Consider the following 12,108-nt stretch of genomic DNA (forward strand, 5'->3'; position numbering starts at 1 on the left):
CCATGTCACTTGTATTATATGGACTCAAATTTCAATTACGTTTGAGCTAGCTTCCCTGTCTCTTCCAGAAGTTGTTTCTTTGTTTCTTCCCTCAGCTAGTGGTCATTCAGCTCTTCATTCAACCAATCAGACTGTGATGGAGAACAATTTTCACAAAACGTTGAAACAGTCAATGCTTAATACCAAAGGTCAGTATTCAGCTCTCTGTTGGTACAGAAATCAGCATTTGAGTATACAAAGAAAACCTTTACACAGTACACACACACACACACACACCACACAAATCATTCCAACATACGTTTCTTGCCTCTGTTATCATTGCCCCAAGTCATAATTTTGATATATGCCACCATATCTGGCTCTCACTTCCTGCGTAATGATTGTAAAACTTGTAGCAAGCAGTTCCATGATGGTTTCATGAGATATCTTCTGAAAATTCCTTCTTTTTGCTTTTAGGAAAAAGCTTCCACACATGCCACTCTCCTCATAATCTTTTTGTCATTTGGTAGACATAAAATTTAAAGAATATAGAGTCTAGTTTCCTAAAGGATTTTAAGTAAGTGGCCTTTGGATCCTCAAGATTCTGTGAAGTGTGCCACTTCGATTTTAGCTCAGCTGGGAAATATTTTCTTTCATACAAACTTGGAAAAATGCAACATAAATGTCTAAGAGTATAAAAGTTAAGCCCTACTCACTCCTTCTGTCTCCTTACATGCAATCTGATTGCACCTAAAGTAAAAATGGGCTGATGGTTTTTGTAAAATATTTTATAATATTAGTTACAATTGAAGAAAATTATACTTTTGGGGAGAAAAGTATGTTATTCTGATAATGAAGGTCTCTAAGATCTAAGGTTTGTATGGTTTGGAAAAAAAATCACTCTGTGGTGAGTGTTTAATGTGACATTTTTGTCTTGGTCATTCTCTGAAATCTGAGGAATATGAAAGTTACAGCCTTATCACAAAGTAATGAGCTTCTACGCAATGACCACTAACATAGCTTATTGAAAATACCCCTTCCAATATTATTCAGCAATAAAAAACAAGGAAATCATGAAATTTGCAGGTAAATGGTGGGATCTGGAAAAGATCATCCTGAGTGAGCTATCCTAGAAGCAGAAATATGCACACGGTATATACTCACTCATATGACATATAATATAGGATAAACCTACTAAAATCTGTACACCTAAAGAAACTAATCAAGAGGGAGGACTCTTGCTAAAATGCTCAATTCCTATCCAGAAAGTCAAAGAGGCTGGACATCAGAACAAGGGGAAAGAGGGAACAAGTCAGGAGTCTGACACAGAGGACTTCTGAAAAGCTCTGTCCTGCAGACTATCAATGTAGATGCTGCAACTCATGGGCAACCTTTGGGCAGAGTGCTGGGAATCTTATGAAAGAAGTAGGAAGCAGTAAGATCTGGAGAGGACAGGAACTCCACAAGGAGAGCAACAGAACCAAAAAATCTGAGCACAGAGGTCTTTCCTGAGACTAATATTCCAACCAAGGACTATTCATGGAGATAACCTAAGAACCCTGCACAGATGTAGCCCATGGCAGTTCAATATCCAAGTGAGTTCCATTGAAATAGGAACAGGGACCATCTCTGACATGAACTGATTGGCCTGCTCTTTAATTACCTCCCCCTGAGGGGGAAGCATCATTACCAGGCCACAGAAGAAGACAATGCAGCCACTCCTGATGAGACCTAATTGACTAAGATCAGAAGGAAGGAAAAGAAGTCCTTCCCTATCAGTAGACTTGGGGAGGAGCATGCATGCAGAGGGTGGAGGAAGGGAGGGATTGGGACAGGAGGAGGGAAGGAAGCACAGGGTGGATACAAAGTGAATAAATGAAACAAAAAGCTGCTTCTTTGAGAAAATCAACAAGATAGACAAACCCTTAGCCAAACTAACTAAAAAGCAGAGAGAAACTATCCAGATCAGCAAAATCAGAAATGAAAATGGGGACATAACCACAGACACTGAGGAAATCCAATCAATTATTAGGTCATACTACAAAAGCCTATATGCCACAAAATTTGAAAATCTAAATGAAATGGATAATTTTCTTGAAAGATTCCATCTACCAAAACTAAGTCAAGATCAGGAAGAAAGACTGAATAGCCCTATATTTCCCAAGGAAATTGAAGCAGTCATTAACAGTCTCCCCTCCAAAAAAAGCCCTGGACCAGATGGCTTCAGTGCAGAATTCTACAAGACCTTCAAAGAAGTGCTAACTCCAATTCTCCTCAAGCTATTCCACAAAATAGAAACAAAAGGAACACTACCAAACTCATTCTATGAAGCCACAGTCACCATGATACCTAAACCACACAAAGATCCAACAAAAAAAAGAGAACTTCAGGCCTATCTCTCTTATGAACATTGACGCAAAAATACTCAATAAAATACTTGCAAACCGAATCCAAGAACATATCAAAGATATCATCCACCATGACCAAGTAGGCTTCATCCCAGGCATGCAAGGGTGGTTCAACATACGGAAATCCATCAATGTAATCCACTACATAAACAAACTAAAGGAGAAAAACCACATGATCATCTCCTTAGATGCTGAAAAAGCATTTGACAAAACCCAACACCCATTCTTATTTAAAGCCTTGGAGAGATCAGGGATACAAGGCACATACCTAAAGATAGTAAAGGCAATATACAGCAACCCTATAGCCAACATCAAACTAGATGGAGAGAAACTTAAATCAATCCCACTGAAATCAGGGACAAGACAAGGCTGTCCATTGTCCCCATATCTCTTCAATATAGTACTTGAAGTCCTAGCCAGAGCAATAAGACAGTTGAAGGAGATCAAGGGGATACAAATCACAAAGGAAGAGGTCAAAGTGTCACTATTTGCAGATGATATGATAGTATACATGAGCGACCCCAAAAATTCAACCAGAGAACTCCTTCAGCTGATAAACACCTTCAGCAAAGTGGCAGGATACAAAATCAACTCAAAAAAATCAGAAGCCCTCCTATATACCAAAGACAAAAAGGCTGAGAAAGAAATTAGGGAAACAACACCCTTCACAATAGCCACTAATAACATAAAGTACCTTGGTGTGACTCTAACCAAGCAAGTGAAAGACCTGTTTGAGAAAAACTTCAAGTCTCTGAAGAAAGAAATCGAAGAAGATATCAGAAGATGGAAAGATCTCCCGTGCTCATGGATTGGTAGAATTAACATTGTGAAAATGGCCATACTGCCAAAAGCAATCTATAGATTCAATGCAATTCCCATAAAAATACCAACTCAATTCTTTACAGACCTTGAAAAAAAGATTCTCAGCTTCATATGGAGAAACAAAAAACCCAGAATCTCCAAAACGATCCTGTACAACAACAGATCATCTTGAGGTATCTCCATCCCTGATCTCAAGCTGTACTACAGGGCAACAGTAATAAAAACTGCATGGTATTGGCATAGAAACAGAAAGGAAGATCAATGGAACCTCATAGAAGACCCAGAAATAAACTCAGACACCTATGAATACTCGATATTTGACAAAGAAGCCAAATCCATTCACTGGAAAAAAGACAGCATCTTCAACAAATGGTGCTGGACCAACTGGATGTCTACATGCAGAAAAATGAAAATAGATCCATATTTATCACCCTGCACAAAACTAAAGTCAAAGTGGATCAAGGACCTCAACATAAAACCAGATACCATAAATCAATTGGAAAAAAACATGGGTAACAGCCTAGAACTCATTGGCACAGGAGACAACTCCCTGAACAGAACACCAACAGCACAGGCTCTAAGAGCAACAATCAATAAATGGGACCTCATGAAACTGAAAAGTTTCTGTAAAGCAAAGGATGCCGTCATCAAAACAAAATGACTGCCTACAGATTGGGAAAGAATCTTCACTAACCCTTTATCTGACAGAGGACTAATATCCAGTATATACAAAGAACTAAAGAAGCTGAAAAGCAGCAAACCAAGTAATCCAATTAAAAAATGGGGAACAGAGCTAAACAGAGAATTCTCGACAGAAGAATATCGAATGGCAGAGAAACACTTAAAGAAATGCTCAAAGTCATTAGCCATCAGGGAAATGCAAATCAAAATGACCCTGAGATATCACCTTACACCCATTAGAATGGCCAAGATGAAAAACTCAAGTGATAACACATGCTGGAGAGGTTGTGGAGAAAGGGGAACCCTCCTCCACTGCTGGTGGGAATGTAAACTGGTACAACCACTCTGGAAAGCTATCTGGCCCTTTCTAAGAAAATTAGGAATAGTGCTTCCTCAAGACCCAGCTATAGCACTGCTAGGTATATACCCAAAGTTCGTTCAAGTACACAAAAGGGATACTTGCTCAACCATGTTTATAGCAGCTTTACTTGTAATAGCCAGAACCTGGAAACAACCCAGATGTCCATCAACGGAGGAATGGGTACAGAAATTGTGGTATTTTTACACAATTGAATACTACTCAGCAATCAAAAAGGAGGAAATCATGAAATTTGCAGGCAAATGGTGGGATCTAGAAAAGATCATTCTGAGTGAAATATCCCAGAAGGAGAAAGACAAACATGGGATATACTCACTTATATAGACCTATAAGATATGATAAACATAACGAAATCTATACACCTAAAAAAGATAATCAAGAGAGCAGAATGGGGTAAGATGATCAATCCTCATTTAGAAAGACAGATGGGATGTGCATTGAACATATGACAGGAGTCTACTGAGCGCATCTGAAAGACTCTAACTAGTAGTGTTTTCAAAGCAAAGACTCATGACCAAACCTTTGGCAGAGTACAGGGAATCATAAGAAAGAAGGGGAGTTAGTCTGATGGGGAAAGGATAGGAGCTCCACAAGGACCAAATATATCTGGGCACAGGGTCTTTTCTGAGACTGACATTCAACCAAGGACCATGTATGGATATAACCTAGAACCTCCACTCAGATGTAGCCTGTGTTAGCTCAGTAACTAATTGGTTTCCCAGAGTGAGGGGAACAAGGACTATTTCTAACAGGAACTCAATGACTGGCTCTTTGGCCTCCCCACCCCCGAAGGGAGGAGCAGTCCTGTTAAGCCACAGAGGAGGGCTTTGCAGCCAGTCCTGAAGATACCTGATAAAACAGGATCAGATGAATGGGGAGGAGGTCCCCCCTATCAGTGGACTTGGAAAGGGGCAGGGTGGAGATGAGGGAGGGAGGGAGGGACTGGGAGGGAATGAGGGATTGGGACACGGCTGGGATACAGAGTTAATAAAATGTAACAGATAAAAATAATAATAATAAAATCAAAAAAGAAAAAAGAAAAAATAGAGAGAATGAAAAAAATACCCCTTCCAAAGCATGTTTACACAGTGGCAATTTGACTGTTAAGCAAATATACCATTTAATTGGCCCAGTATGATCTGCTTACATGGGAGCCTATAATAATTAGAAAGAGACCATGCCAGAATATTAAGAAATTAATATGTGGCTTCTACAAGCAATGATCCTTGAAGAGAACAACAGCTCGTGGAAGATAAGATAAATGCCACCTGCTGCATTGGTTCCAAGGGACAATCAGGGATGTGGTATTCTCTGAAAGCAATGCAGTTTTCCAGATCTTGAACAGCCAGCTGAGGTGGAACACTGGGAAATGAGTTAACTATTTGGTTTTTCCCTGGTTAGTCATCCCCTACATCACTGGGGATGACATTGTGTAAGTTGCAACAGCTGTCGTTTTCATGCCACCAATCTTGCTCCCAGTTGCTGTAGCACCCGAAAGATCTCTTTGGAACCACAGAGATATCTGTGAGTTGTACTTTCCATTTCCTGTGTATTATTCTGTGCAAGGTCTAGTGCTCAAGGGCTTTAACAGCGCTTTAGGAGATAGGTCATTGTTTCCAAAGGGAGGTGAGTATGCTTTTAACCTCCACATTAAAATTGAGAATTTAGCAGTGAAAAATGGATAACTAACTGATACAAGGTCATACCACTTATAAGATTAAATTATGACACCAATGTGTTGCATCATATCTTGTGAACACTGGGAGCCATACAGTAGCTAGACAAGCAATTTCTTATACTTGTGTGGTTGCAGGGCATAAATATGATAGTGAGATGGAAGAGTGAGAGCTTTGGTGAACTCTGGCGATGTTACTTCTGTAAGAAACATATATTCCTCTGATGTTTGTGCCTGCCACAATACTGGTAGCACAGCAGATATTTAAGAAAATATTTGCTAATTTTAGGTGTATGCATTGTACCCCTATTTCTTATATAATTTCCCTTTCACATGAAGCATTGAGAATTTATAACAAATCACTGAGTTCTAAGGTTAGAAATAATTGTGAGGTAACACAGCATTAGTATTCCTGAGTTGCTATCCTTCTGTTGTTTCTGATTCTTGTCTTAGTTTTGCTATTTGATAAACAGATGATATAAAAAGAATCATAATCACTTTCTCAAATCTAATTGAAAGAGAGAATTTGGAGAGGGGCAAGGCAAGATTTGTTGAGGACAGGGTATAGATTTGGGTAATGGTTGTGACAAGCAAATGCAAAAAAGAAACATCCTTTAGATATTATATTGTCTTATAATCATCTGCATATTGCTATTGTGATATTGGGGATTCCATTGGGAACAATGAGCATCCTAGCCAAGTTCTCTACTACTGAGATCTATGTTCAACTAATGGGAGGGATTTTTTTTTTTATGATATAGCTTTCCTATGATTTTCTTATGGAATATCAGTAACTTTCTGCATGATTGAAAAAATGCATTACTCACATATACACAGCATTTTGAGGTTTACAAAGCTAACTTTCATTCACTTCCTACAGTAACAACATGATGAAGGTCATGAAGGCAGGATACATAGTAACAAGCTTATTTCATCAAGGATTAAAGAGTCTTCTGCAACCACCCATGAGGCCAGTGCAGGAGCTGAGATTCTGATATTCTTGGATTTCACAGATCTTATGTAATAACAAGTTACATGTGTTAGTTCCTTCTGTGTTAAGAACTTTGTTATTTCTTATTTGTTGTTTAAATACAACACAGTCTCAGGGCTGTGTACTCTCCAGCCCCATCCATGCTCTGTGCTACAGTTCTCAGGAAACCTGTTTGGCCTGCTCCAGCCTTTGATTTATATACTTCTGATGTTGGAGAGGGACACTCAGTAGTCCTATCAGAAATATTACAGTATGAAAGATCTTGGGCATGATCTTTCTACTTTCTACTTGCTGAAGTGAAAATTGGAGTGTGCAGCTTTTTTCTCAAATATCCTGATAGCTTGAAAAATTGAATTGAAGACTGCTATTATAAAAACTTTGTGTGACTTTTGATCATGTCCTACTGAAAATCTTCGCCATCTTAAGAATTCTATGACAGTCTAAATAGAACCACTACATCATTGGGATGTGAATGTGCTGTTCTGGTTTGAATCTTTTCTAGTAACTGACCTTGCAAATGTGAACACATTCATATGGATAAGATTAATGATTTAATTATTTTTATACAAGCCATTCCTCATGTAGGCTGTTTTCCTTGACTTGTCTATGTTAATTAATAAAGAAAGCACTCAATACTCCTTCTGTTGGAGTTTGTGGTTAATCAGGTACAATTATCAATAAAGGTGCAGTGAATGTCTGTGTGTTTGGACCCTAATGAAAACAGAATATATTTGACAATAAACTGAAGTACACAATGCTTATTTCCAGTGCTTGCTTACAGAAGAAAATAAGGTTATGGGTTTTAGAAGGCACAAGCTGCCATTATAAATATAGTAGTCCTTTTAATTAAATAACCAGAAAACATGATTAAAAATAAAATAATCCATTTGTGTGGACATTATTTCATGTCATGTCTTAAATTAATGCTTCCTAGGCCTTGGCCTGGACTTTTCTACTTGTGTAGTAAGATGTGCCAGTTGAAAGTCTTACACACTCAGGCTATCTGTACCAGGCCCTGCTTTACATTATTTCTTTAGGAAAGTGCAAAATAATTAGATTCCCTACAGTCAAAAAGTCTACACTTGTTTAGATATTTAATTGCTTTGTGGTACAGAAGGCTGTAAAGAACAAAATGCATGTAAAACAGCTCATGTAGTTACAGGTAGGTAGGAAGCAGGTGAAATGATTATTACTCGCAATGTTCTTCTAAAATATTCTTTTACTGTCAAGCTGCACTTCTCTCTATGTCATCTGAATCATGTTTTATATGAGGTAAAGTGTAACTGGGGAAAGCTTTTCTTTTGGGGTTTCCCAGTTAAAATAAGAGTTTCATTACCTGTATATGGTTGATAGATGGTACTAAGCCTTAAGGAGAGGGAATAAGTTGAGTGGATAAATTCTTGAACTTCTAGCTTTAAAAAAATTGAAATTAGAAAATTCTGTTAATTTTAGCTTTAAGTTAAAAATACTATGAATTTCAAAATTCCTTAATGTTAAGATTCCAAAAGGATTTGTTAGTAGTGAAGTGTCATTCACAGTATGGCATTTTGACCGTGTTTTCTATACAATACATAGCTACCTTTAAATGTTTTCTGGTGCTTCTAATTGCTGAAATTCTTTTGTTTAAGATCAATAATAAGTCAGAAAGAACTAAGGCATGACACACATCTGGTGACAAGGAATTTACTCCATCCAGAACTTAGTTATAATTGAACTCCTCATGTTTACAGGTCATATTAGTACAGAAGAAGAAATAGAAAACTTGAAAGAAAACAAGATTTTGCTGGGAATTCCTTACAATCTTTTTTTTTTTTAATTTTTCATCAATTACACTTTATTCATTCTGCATCCCCCCATAAGCCCCTCCTTCCTCCCCTCACAATCCCACCTTCCCTCCTCCCTCTGCTTGCATGCCACTCCCCAAGTCCACTGATAGGGGAGGTTCTCCTCTCCTTTCTGATCTTAGTCTATCAGTTCACATCAAAAGTGGCTGCATTGTCCTCTACTATGGCCTGGTAAGGCTGCTCCCCCCAAGGGGGAGGTGATCAAAGAGCAGGCCAATAAGATTATGTCAGAGGCAGTCCCTCTTCCCATTACTATGTAACCCAATTGGACTCTGAACTGCCCTGGGCTACATCTGTGCAGGGGTTCTGGGTTATCTCTATGAATAGTTCTTGGTTGGAGTATGAGTCTCTGGGAAGTTCCCTGTGTTCAAATTTTCTTGTTCTGTTGCTCTCCTTGTGGAGACCCTGTCCTTTCCAGCTCTTACTATTTCCAAGTTCTTACCTAAAATTCCATTCACTGCCCAACAGTTGCCCATCAGGCTCAGCATCTGCTTTGATAGTCTGAAGGGCAGAGACTTTCAAAGGCCCTCTGTGGTAGGTTCTTAGGTTGTTTCCTGTTTTCTTCTTCTTCTCTTTTTAATGCCCATTTATTTATAGAGGGGGCAGGCTTGCCATAGAAGATGGCAAGCTAAGATTTCACTGAAGTACTATTCTCTGCCAAAGATGAGAGGTTTGATTTAAAAATATATTACTTAAGGTCCTGAAATCAAGGAACTTACAGTTAATTCGAATGAGTGAGGTAGATGTGTAATGGAAGAAGTGAATTAGGTCCTTATTAGCTAAGTCCATCAAACTCAGTTGAAAAGACAGCTGATTCTGCCTTGGGACCTCAATGATATTCTTCTTCTTCTTCCTCTTCTTCCTCTTCTTCCTCTTCTTCTTCTTCTTCTTCTTCTTCTTCTTCTTCTTCTTCTTCTTCTTCTTTTAGATTAAATGAGTTTAATATGCTTAATTAAGTCTACTTAATTTATAAGAATTGAGAGTGACATACCACACAGGCATTCACATACAAACATCTGTCTTTCTTTTTTTAATTAAATTTTTATTTTTATATTAATTATAGTTTATTTACTTTGTATTCAAGCTGTAGGCACCTCTCACATTCCTTCCCAATCATCTCCCCCCCTCCCTCATCTACTCCCTGCTCCTCTCCAAGTCCACTGATAGGGGAGTTCCTCCTCCCCTTCCATCTGACCCTAGCTTATCAGGTCTCTACAGGACTGGCTGCTATGTCCTCCTCTGTGGCCTAGCAAGGCTGCTCCTCCCTCCACAATGATATTCTGTAATTTTTAATATCTAGTTTATTTTTAAGTGTGTGTGTATGTAATGTATGCCATGTGCATGTGGGAATTACAGGCGATTGCTGACCATGTTCATGTCTTTCCAGCTATGCACATGGCAATACCATGCTGCTAGCTTAACATCAGCTATGGTGAAAGAGTACTTACAGGACAAAATTAGGCAAACATTTCAAACATAGACTTTTCTCCTCCCAGAGAATGAGTTTTTAAACATTTACCAGCATCCCATTGCCTATAGGTGGGAGAGGCTGCATAGAGGTGTGAAGAAGCAGGTGGTTGGTCTAAATCTTACAGAGTGGTTAGAACGAAGTTACTGGGGGAAGTTACGTGGGGGAAGATTTTGGGGCAAGGAAGAGGTTTTTTGTTTGTTTGTTTTAAATATCAGCTGCTCAGTTAGGTTGACTATGTATAAGATATGCTAATCTATCAGTCAGTAGTATTCTTTGTTTTTACACTTACTGATTTTTTTGTGAGTTTCACATCATAATACCCCCCAGCTCTACTCATCTCTCATATCTGCATCTTCTCATATCTGCCTGTTGTAGTAAATAAAAAAATGAGTATTGGGGTATGTTTTTTATTATTGTCCTATGATTATCATAGTGGTATTATCTAACCTGCTATCAAAAATAATAAGACACAGACATCTATTAGATTTATAATTGCCTTATTTACCTTGGGCTGGGCAGGATATTCCTTCCTATGCTGTCTGAATATCCTCACTATCCATCTCCCAGCTTCCATCCAATGCCATCCTTCTTAACCATCTTATTTTCCATCATAATCTTATGCATGCTTGCTTGTATTCTTCATCTCGACCTTTTTAAGCCGTTATTAGAGTCCTTCCTCTTGGCCCCATGTGGTTTCTTCTCCAGGCTCACCCACTGTGGCATCCTCCTTCTTCCACTCTTCCTCTCCATCTTTCTCTTGTGATTTGCCCTGTCCTCTACTAGCCCTGGCAGCTTAGCCACCTCTATCCCATTCTGCCCTGCCCAGGTATAGGCTACTTAATGAACCATCCAGGTATAATGTTTTAGGCAGGTTTACACAAACAAGGATGGGTATATCCGGCAGACAGTGACCAGATCTTGAAGGCCAGTAATTAGACCAACCTCCAACATCAGTCCTTCACTCCAAAAATAAATCACACACACAGAAACAGACAAAAAGAGAAAGAAGAAAAATCAAAACATGAAAACCATCTCTTTATGGAAGCTGTAGCATATTAAAGTGTGTTCCACAGTATATCCCTCTGTCCACATATCTTCACTTGCAAATGTTTATTGCAATCAACCATTCGACTGGTTTGAGAGCTCTGGCTACTATGACAATAAATATTGGATCTTCATCAGGCCTCATTCCAGGTATTCTTTTGTTGCCCTGTGTCATGGCGATCCTGTAGCTTTGGATCAACAGGACTGACCCTTTCACATGTCTCAATGGTTCTCAGATGACATATAGTTTGGGGTAGGCCAATTCAGAGTCCTGGATCTGGGTCTGGGTAGTAGTTGAGGTGGTTAGTGTGCTGAGCTCTTCAGCACTGCTACAACTAGGCCACCCAATGCCACTAATGGCAGGAGCAGGATCAGCTCTCATGCCCTCCAGGCTGGCTCACCAGCATCCATGTCTCCAGGGCCAGCTCCACACTGCTGCCCAGTCAAGGTGCAGGGTCTGCTTTCTCAAGTTCTGCAGCCTGCAATGGGCTGAGCCAGCCCCCAGCTCTAACATCCTTGGGGGAAGCTGCACTGTGTTGCCCAGGTGAGGTGCAGGGTTTGGTCTCCTGAGTGCTACAGCCAGTGAGGGGTCAGGGTAAGCTTTCCCACTCTCATGCCCTCAGGGCCAGCTCTGCTGATTATTGTAGGTATCAAGAAAGAGGCAGGAGATCATCAGCCTACCTCAAGGAAGGAGGTAATTTTTCAAGACAGGAAAAAATGAGATTTATCAAATGTTTTTTGAATGATTGTAAACTAATACTAATGTTTTAACTACTGTTTTAATTACTTACTGAATTAATATTTTAATTAATGT

The sequence above is a fragment of the Meriones unguiculatus genome, chromosome 12 (genome assembly GCF_030254825.1).
Source record: "Meriones unguiculatus strain TT.TT164.6M chromosome 12, Bangor_MerUng_6.1, whole genome shotgun sequence".
NCBI lineage: Eukaryota > Metazoa > Chordata > Mammalia > Rodentia > Muridae > Meriones > Meriones unguiculatus.